This window comes from Cylas formicarius, unplaced genomic scaffold (genome assembly GCF_029955315.1).
Source record: "Cylas formicarius isolate icCylForm1 unplaced genomic scaffold, icCylForm1.1 PGA_scaffold_10__41_contigs__length_53128322, whole genome shotgun sequence".
Classification (NCBI taxonomy): domain Eukaryota; kingdom Metazoa; phylum Arthropoda; class Insecta; order Coleoptera; family Brentidae; genus Cylas; species Cylas formicarius.
This window is the reverse complement of record NW_026844214.1, coordinates 50,735,101-50,745,587: the sequence shown is the minus strand read 5'-3', so window position 1 is coordinate 50,745,587 and position 10,487 is coordinate 50,735,101.

The window sequence follows — 10,487 nt, the reverse complement described above, 5'->3', positions numbered from 1 at the left end:
TAATTGCTGACAAATTGCCAATTCCTGTTGTCACGTTCCCGTCGCTCTTTCCACCACCAGGAGTCATGCAGCAAGGTCCCCGCTCTCCCCACCGTACGATTTTTAAATTTTCGACGACGAAAAAAAAACGTTATTTGAATGTTTTCCGCAAATTATTTTTTTAAACTCCTTTTTGCCGCATAGTATGCAGAGTATGTTGGGGCAAGCTGGCGAATTAGATTTTGATGAAAATCAAAAGCAGAAATCTGCAACGTTGTTGGGTTTGCGCTGTAAATTATAAATTTAATTTTACTTTAGTTACCGTGCCTTCAATTTATCTGGATAACATTTTAATTGGCTGTAACTTTTTCGTTTTTAGAGATATCGAGGTAAACAAAAAAACAAAATGTAGGGTTGTTAGCCAGTGACGTATAAAACAAAACACTATCAATTTTCTGACATATAGGCCTACACCATATTTATATCACATATGTGTTTAATAGAATATCTTATTCTGATTACAATGATGTAAAACACTTATTTTTAGTTTTTTCGTTTTTAACAAATCAGCAAAAATAGGAAATTTTTATATAATTTCCAAGAGTGCCGTGAGTGACTGCAACAACAATAATAACTTTACAAACTAAAGTAGAACAAAAGCACTAAAAATGACAAGACTCACTAAAGTAAAACATTCTTTAACTATTCTAAATACCGCTGTGTGTGACCACCACTTTCCTGAACACGTTTCTCATACTCTCTAATTGTATGATGTCTTGCATTTAATAACTTTTCCCAATTGTCTCTTAACTGATCATTTGCAGAAGTTTCATAAAATTATTAGAAGGAGTTCTGTACATGTGATTTTTTATGAGTCCCCAAAAGAAAAAATCCATTAAAATTAAGTCGGTGCTGTTGGCTGGCCAATGCATAATTCCGCCGTTCCCCATCCAACCCCTGGGATATTCCATGTTAAGAAAATTTTTAACTTGCATAACATTGTGGGGAAGTGCACCGTCTTGTCGCTATATATTCCGCGCTGATATATTTATAGATAAATCTTCTATATACTGTTCTATTTGGTGCTCTAAGAGTTGCAAATAATGATCTCCAGTTAAATTGTGATATATAAATATCGGACCCAAAATATGGACATCCATGACACCACACCATACATTAATTAATTGGTAAAGTCTGTTCATAGATATAAGAAAGTGACTAACTGACACGAATTAAGGAAAGACCCGTAAGACGTGTAAGAATGAAATATGGCCGAACAGGTCCGTACTTTGCTTAGAATTTAATTATTTGGGGTTTTGTTAGGAAAGATACTAAACAATATCTATTTATATATGTATTTATGTTTAAATATAAAATAAAATTATAAATTATTTTTATTACCTACTTAAATTACTTAAAATTATTCAAATAATAAATTAGTATCACTATCGCTATCATCGCCTGTTCAAATTATTATTTTTTATATATTATTTGCAATATTTGCCCAACTTTGTGGAGGGATGTTAAAAACTTCGGTTTCTATAAGTTTGAGGACATTGGAGTTAACACGGGAAAAAACATTGTTACGACGAAAGGCAGATTTCAGTTGGCGCCAAACATGTTCAATGGGATTAAATATACAGTGGTAAGGTGAAAGCCTTAAAACTGTATACCCTAGATTTTTTGCATAATTATCACAGACATATTCCTTTTGTAGGTTCAAGCTTTGTAGAACCTCAATTAATTGGTTTTTGGTATAATCTTCGTGAAAATAAATGTCGTTATTTTACATGTAGTTTTGGATTGTTGCTTTTGTGTCACCTAAGGAAGGGGTTTTAGTCAACTATCTACTGTGATAACTTGCATTGTCCATTATAATTACGCTATTAGAAGGAATGTTTGGAACTAGTTTTTTTTTAAACCAACTTTCAAATAAATCAGCGGTGGTGTCTTCATGGTAATCCAGAGAAGAATCTTTAATATTTTTCGCAGACAGAGAAACTCTATTTGGAATCCAACCATTTTTAGAGCCAGCATGCAAAATAGTTATTCTTTTACCTCTTTTTGATGGCGCGTTTGATTTACACTTATCAGTTGTGTCAACCCAACCCTTTTCCGGGATATCATAAGTGTCGAACCAGGTTTCATCCAAGTAAATAATTGGCCTTTGTTGTTCTCTGTAAATCCTAATTTTTTCTAGATATTCCAATCGCCATTTCCGAATTCTAAAAGATTCCAATAAAACTTGCCTTTTGTCATTTTTTTTAAATCTAAAACCCCACTTCCATAAGGTAGTTCTGCCACATTTAACACCTATTCAAGCTTCCTAATTAAGATATTTAATATAGGCACGCTTTGTTCCTCGTATAACTGGTAAATTTTACGCCGTATTATATCTTGATCACTTTCATCTACACTCGAGAAAATGTTAGCATCGCTTCTTTTTTTCCTTTTCACATTATTCACAATATTCCACACAGTTGATGTTGGAGTTTTCGTCAATGTGGCCGTTTCTTCTAAAGATGCTTGCTTGGTGGCACCACGTTCAATAAGAGTTAAATAAACATTGTTTGTAACTTTTTTGCATTTTTGCATGTAGGTTTTCAATGTTCCACTGATGCAGATTTCGAAAATTTGCGATGTCATCACTACAGAATGTAGCCTCGTTAGTTAACAAAATGACATTTAAGAATTGCGGGTAATTTTGAATTTTTCCTAAAATTTGATTGCATACAATTAGAGGTTGAGGTTGAACAGTTTGAACTGACGATCATTTTTATGCAAAACTGCTCAAATTATTCTTGTTTTATACCTTGGTTTCCCTTTAATCTGTGTATGTTGATGTCTGATGTCATAGCAGATGGAACCTTTCTATTGGGATAAGATATAAAGCCGTCGTTCTTGATCTACATTACCATTTGCTATTCCGTAGCAAAATGGATATCGGGGGTATTCAATTTTTGAATATTCCTGACGTTCCGTTACAGTAGCAGTTTGGATAATAACCTCTTTTAATAAAAACTAATTTTTAACCTGTTAGGTAAAATCACATTGACAGGTAAAATTCAAGCCGATTAAATGAGCCGTTTATTTTGAAACTGGCTTAAGTCCATTTTCATGTTTTATCAAGTTGGCACTTGTGACATTTATAATTTATTTAAAAAAAATAAAAAAATTTATATCAAGTCCACTTTTTATTGACGTTGTCAAAAAGTGCTGCCCACAATGTTGAAAGCAGTGATGAAGGTAATTTAAATTAACTTTTGATATTAAAATGAAATTTAAAAAATATTTAATTTTTCTTCAACAGAGGAAGAGGAAGGAATTGAGAATAAGAATTTACGAAACAGCACCTTCAAAGAAGGATTCAGAGAATACAGAAATGGTACTTGTATTCAGAAAATTCGTAAAATTAGACGGAATTTAGGGAAAAGGTACGACACAATCGGGAAAAATTATTCCTGTCAAAGTTTTTCAAAATGAAGATTGCCAATGGCGAAAAGACTGGTTGAAAAATTTAAATGAAACAGAAAGACAACGTATTTTAGAAATGTTTTGGAACTTAGGAGATTTTAATAAGCAAAATATATTGCTATACGAAGCGATCGGACAATTTTTCATTTTGGAATTTTCGTCAATGTGGCTGTTTCTTATAAATATGCTTACTTGCTGGTACCACGTTCAATGAGAGTCAAATAAACATTGTCTATAACTTCCTTAGTCTCAATAGAATAGTGTTTTCTACATTTGGGCGGCAGCATCTCCTGAGATACACTAGACTCGCACATATTTTGCATAATTCGATTCAACACACGCTGTATTACACACGAAATAAGAATGATTACTTATAAACTTAAACTAAGTAGTATACCAAACCAAAAAATATTAAACACAGGTAGGTATAAAATTATTTTCTATTACGGACTACAATTTTACCTGAATTTAAATTCGGAAATTTTAGGTGATACTCTTGTTGCATTGTATGTTAATGACCACCCTTGGATAATCCCATTCAAAAGCAATTGGACACTTTCTTATATCTATGAACAAACTATACCTACCTGTCTCTTCATATACTCTAGTAATAGAGGAAACCGGATGTGCTTCATAGAATCCTAATATGTTTGCCTTATTTTCTTTATTTAAAACATTATGATTCTGGTATAGCCTTTTAGCATTTAATACGTTACTGTTTTCTGCAAATTTCTTTGCAAGCCTTGGAAATATATGTTTTTAAAGAGCTCGGCGCTTTGGATAATATTCCGGCGAACTGCGGTTGCACTTTTATTATAAAGAAAGTATTTTTGAAGCATATCACTCCTTTCGAGGATGCTAAATTCACGAAAAACAATTGTAACAATAATGATTTGGACAATAATTCAACCATCAACGTTGTTGTTCAACATAAACATATTTTTATTTGTGGGTCAGGGCACTGTTTCAAATTATATAAAAATTTTCTATTTTTGCTGATTTTTCAAAAACGAGCGGACGAAAATATTAAGCGTGTTACATCGTCGTAATCGAAATAAGATATTCTATTAAACAGATATATAATATACAGAATGTTCTGTGTGTGTGTGTGTGTTCTGTGTCTGGTGAAGAATCTAATTACTTAACTGTCTGTCAGGTGCTAAGTGCCAAGAGATTCTTTTCCATTTTGCTTTATACAATATTATGCAACTCGGGCATCCTAGAATTAGTCAGCATAATTATCCGGTCCACATATTGCATAATCACTCCTAAAAGCATGCAATATCTGGTCGAGACCTAGTTATAGCTTAAAAAGATAGGTAGTGTTTATTGGTTGGTCTTTGTAATGATACTGCGCAGTAAAGTAAGGTTTTTGTACAAAGATTGAAGTTAACACTTTTCCCAAATGATGATTATTTTGTTGTTAGGGCCCAACAGATTAACAACTCAAACAGGGGTAACTATTTTAACTAATGTTTATTTTTATTTATAACAATTTTGTTATAAATTGTCCAATTTATCTTTTTTTTTTCACACCCCAACTTACCCGAAGATTCAAAATTTGCCAGCACTAGTAATATCTGTAAACCAGCCCTGATCCAATAAAAACCACTAATAGATTGTAATTGTTAACATTAGCAAAGTGTCAAAGCCATAGGCAATAGTTTTCCATTTTCCGCAAATAATTATTTTTTAAAATTGATTTTACTGGAGCAGATTAGGTGGTTTATTGGTAGATACGGGCATTAAAGCAAAGTATATATAATCGACCTTTAAGCAAGTTAAAACTATCGTGATGTAGTTAGCTACGGCAACACCGCGCTGAAGTTTCCCCAAATTCCTTACGGAGTTTCGCCGATCAAACACGCGCGTTATCGAAAAAGTTACGAGTTAAGTGCGCAATCGAGAGAGAGAGAGGTCGTTTCGAAAAGGCCTTAAAGTCAAAAAGCGCTTGCGAATGCAATAATCTCGTCGCCCAAATGCATTAACATAAGTTCACAAAAGCAAAAGTCCTCTAAACTGAGACGAGTGTACTCGAAATCCTGTTGGATGCCTTTCGGGAGGCTGTTAACGAAAGACGCCGATTTTTTTTTGTTTGACATGCTTACGTTGTATTAATTCGCTTGCGCCGAGCGAATTTCACGGTCGAATTCCATTTCGTCGCGTCGTCGATCGACGCTCGTCCGCCATTTTCAGCGGCCGTGAGACGTTTTCTTCGTAATTCGATTTGATCTGTCTCAAATCGTTTCTTAATTTGCACCGAACTTGACGGAAGTCACCGTACATTTGGCATCGTTGCGTTGCCATGGTAACAAAACTTATGGGTACTTGTTGATAGGTTATTCATTGATATTTCGATGCCCACCTGCGGGGTTAGTTTTGAAAGATAGAAAAAAAGTGTAAATACAAAAGATTTATGCACTAGTATCTTATGCAAATGTCAGAAAAAAACTAACGACTATCGCAAGCTGTCAAAACGACAGCAACATCATTTTTTCTAATTGAATGCCCTTTGCCCTTGCTCCGTTAACACAAGCTTATATAACCTAATTCCCAGTCAGATCACAAAGTCGCCATTTAAAAATTTTAAAGCCAAAATTAAATTGTTTTATATAGGATATTGTCTGAGTTTCGATAATGGGCAATATTTGATTGTGACCGACAACTTCCATTCTTTTCTTGTTCATTTTATGACTGTTTTCTACATTACGTATTAAAATTTCATATCTATTCTTGTAGATTTCATTTAATCGTATACATTTTTTTGTACTTGGATGTCCTCTAAATGTGCTTTGTCGGTTAACACAGTCAAACAAAGCGTGAAAAATTCTCAACGAGAACGTTGAACGATATCTTCCATTTTTTTTTATGGCTGTTTGTTTTGTACATTACGTATTACATTTTCATACATATTTATTGTAGATTTCATATAATCGTATTTTTTTTTTGCACTTGGACTGTGCTGTAAATACGCTTTCTCTATTAACAGAGACAAACTAAGCGTGAAAAATTCTATCGACCTAAGCTTATATAACCTAATTCTCAATTAGGTTACAAATTTTCCATTTAAAACTTTTATTGCCAAAATAGAACTTGTTTTTTTTATGGAACATTGATTTTATTCTTTAGAAGAATACAAACAAGTAATAAACGATATTATCTGAGTCTGGATAGTGGTCGATATCTGATTGCGATCTAATTTTTTTTCTTCATTTCGTGCCTGTTTGTTTTTTATGTAGCGTGTTTACGTACATTACTTTCGTACGTATTTATTGTAGATTTTATCTAATCGCGTTCATTTTTTTTTGTACTAGGACGGTGCTGTCAACATGCTTCGTCCTTTAACACAGTCAAATAAAGAACTATTTCGCACAAGCACGCCCACGGCCAGAAGGGAAATACTGCCTCGTTTATCGAAAAACGGCAAGTCATCTGCGCCGTGGGTGGTGGATTTCTGACTGACACCCGCTGGCTGGGTGGCAACCGAAACAGATATAATTATCCTTCCGAGTGAATGAGTGGTCGTTGTAATAGGTGGCGCTATTAGGTGTCCTTTTTCAGGAATTCGTCGATTCCGACTTCACTGCCATCATCACGTCCCGTTTATCTCTTCGTAATATCTTTCGTTCTCGACTCGGACGTCTAAATGAGCGCATGGTTTTTCGAAACAAAAACGAGTTTGTCAGTCATATATATAATAACAAAAAACTTGACAACTATGAACTTTTTAAATTGAAATATGAAAAACAAAAAAAAACAAACAGAAATGTCAAAGTTTGTTTATACCCTAATGAGTCAAAAAAAGGATTGTGATGTCATAGCCAACTACATTTTTAAATATTTTGATATTTCTTTGTTGTTCGGATGCCAGATGTAACGCGCATTTTAAGAGGAACATTTTAAGTAAACTTTATTTACCGAACTAACGAACTCTTTTAGGTTAACTTTTTGTTTTATAGATTTATTCAAATTTGTTACTTTGCTTAGTTATACTATAAACTTTAATTATTTATTTTCGTTATTCGGTATTTTCAATCAAGCTAGATAATTTACTATTAAATGTTTCTTTAAATATGAATTGTAAAGTTTTTTAAGTTATCTTAAACCTCGAATATCTCAAAAAGTAAGAAAATTTTAAATATAAGATAAATTGCAAACTTAACTTATTTTTTCTCCTAGAATTGATATCTGAATAAAAATATACTGTGTTCCATTTGAAAATATTGAGATTTTGTTAATTGAATTCGCAAGAACGGCACCACCTATTTGGGTCACCCTGTATTAGGGCATTTTGGTCTAGGTTCTCCCTAATTTTTCTAAGAACGAATAAGCTGGAACATAGTTTTCGCTTAAGAGATAAAATATGTTCTTTCCAGTCAAGTCTACTATCAAGTATAATGCCAAGTAATTTAGCGGACTGCTGTTCTCCGTTGTTTTATTTATCTAGCAAAAACAATATTTTTTGAGTTTTGTCCGTATTCCATTTCAAATAATTATTTTTAATAAGTTGTCCCCAATAATGTTGTCCTGTCTGTCCCTGTCTAAGAAATAAGACTCTGTTAGCTTAATCCATACCTAAACAGCTTCTGTTTAAGAAGATCGTACTAGATACAGTCAAAGGCCTTGCTAAGGTCACACATTGCCAACATCACCCGATTTCCAGTCTCAAGACCCACCACCATATCTCCCACAACTTATCGCTTGTATGGTAGAGCGCCCCTTCCTAAATCCAAACTGGTCATTCCAAAAGATATCCTGCTACTCAAAAAAATTAACTATTTGTGGTTTTATAACCCTTTCAAATATCTTACCGATATGTGGCACTATGGATATGGGGTGATAGTCTCCTTGATTGTTAATGTCACCGCTCATAAAGATTGGAATAACTTTAGTAATTTTTGAAAGTATCTGGACAAATTCCATATTGAGTGCACTTATCTATAAGGTTTTTTAGTAAATTGACATTGATTTCATAAGCGTGAGAGCAACTAGAGATTCTTAGACTGAGAATTGATGCTTGATGATTGAACTTTCATTAAAGGGTATTTGGCTAATTAAACCACTTTGAAAGTGCGTATCAATATCAAGCAGCAGCAAGATATTATCAGTAATGGTCGAAAAACAATTGTTAAACTCGTCACAGGTGATGTTTGAGTTGGAGAAAAATGGATAAATATAATGAAAAGATTATATAACGATACAAAAAAAACGAATATTTATAAATAAGACAAAAAGAACCAGATTTAGATTTGAATTTAGAGGACAAAATTATTAATAGCTGCCAAACATGTACGTATCTATACCACCAAAGAAATCTTTTATTCAGAGGATGTTTTATGTATGACATTTTCTACATTGTCCGTGAAATTTTCTGCAAATAGAGGACTAAGTAATCTTTAATCCTTCTTTAGCAATATAAAATTGACCACTAAATTCAAATTAATTTTGGTCTAAATACACCATTAAACTATCTAACAAGTCTTGTTTTATGACTTGTCTCTGAATGAGAGTATTGAAGGAGACTATTTAGTGGAATTTTATTGCCTTTAAGTCTGTTGATTAGTTCGATCGAATTTTTGATAAGTTATCTAGTTTCAAAGGCAATTTGATTTTCTAAATTAAAAAGTTATGAATCTGTAATTACAGTTTTAATTTGTTTTTGATATAACTCGATGAGATTATAGATTTTTTTAACTATAACCAAATTACAGAACAAATTAGATTTTTCCATTAACCATAAACCCTCCCACACCAACACAATAAAACATAATAACTCAAATCGCCCTTACACACACAAAATGCCTGCCTTTTATGATTTTATCAACAGACTACTTAATATACCACTTTCCACAGAAAATTTTGAAAAAGAATGAAATATTATAAAGCAAATAGCTTTTAACGATGGTTACGTACCCTCTTTGATAGATGAGATTATGACTAAAAAACAGTTTCAAATAACTCTGAACTCTATCTATCCCATATTAAACACCGAACTCAAAATTAAATAGACTAAATTTCGAAAAAAGTAAGATAAAAAATTTAAGAAACGCATTAACAAACATAAAAGAGCGTATGAATATAAAAGTTCCGATTCTGATTATGCCATTCATTTAAATTCAGAAATGCACAGGTTTGACGATGATTTTGATATTTGATATATTTGTATAATTTGTTGCTATGGACATATTTGAATCTATTAATGAAAAATTGCATTTAAATGTGTCTCTTTTGTTAAATTATATTTATAATCCTACAATTCATTAGCAATCTATTACAACCTGTTTGTATATATAGATAGTTGCCGAAACCGCTGCCATAAATGAATAATAACTGTGAAAATCTGATCATTTTTTGTTCTAATTTAATTGTGATGAATGAACATCTCTTGTCAATCCCTACCACTACGGTTATTCAAAAGGAAGGTAAGGAAACATTTGGCCGGAATGACTTTTACTCCTTCGTATTTTTGTTGATGCCATGAAATAAATTGTGCAAGAAATTTAGAAGAGGATATAGGAGCAGCATTTAAAACAAGTGACATGACCAAAGTTCCGAAGTCAACTGTAAGAAAAATTGTTGCAAATGGGATAGTCAAGAGGAAAGTGAGAGAAGAAGCTGGTATGGTGCAACAAGATTATTACCTAAAGTTTCGGAATTTAAATTCAGGTAAAATTGTGGTCCGTAATAGAAAATAATGTTATACCTACCTGTGTTTAATATTCTTTGGTTTGGTATACTACTTAGTTTCAGTTCATTAGTAATCATTCTTATTTCGTGTGTTATACAGCGTGTGTTGAATCGTGTGCGAATTATGCAAAATATGTGCGAGTCTAGTGTATCTCAGGAGATGCTCCCGCTCAAATGTAGAAAAATGTAGGGCTATTGAAACTAAGGAAGTTATAAACAATGTTTATTCGACTCTCATTGAACGTGATGCCAGCAAGCAAGCATCTTTAGAAGAAACGGCCACATTGACGAAAATTCCAACATCAACTGAATGGAAAATTCTCGAGTGTAGATGAAAGTGATCAAGA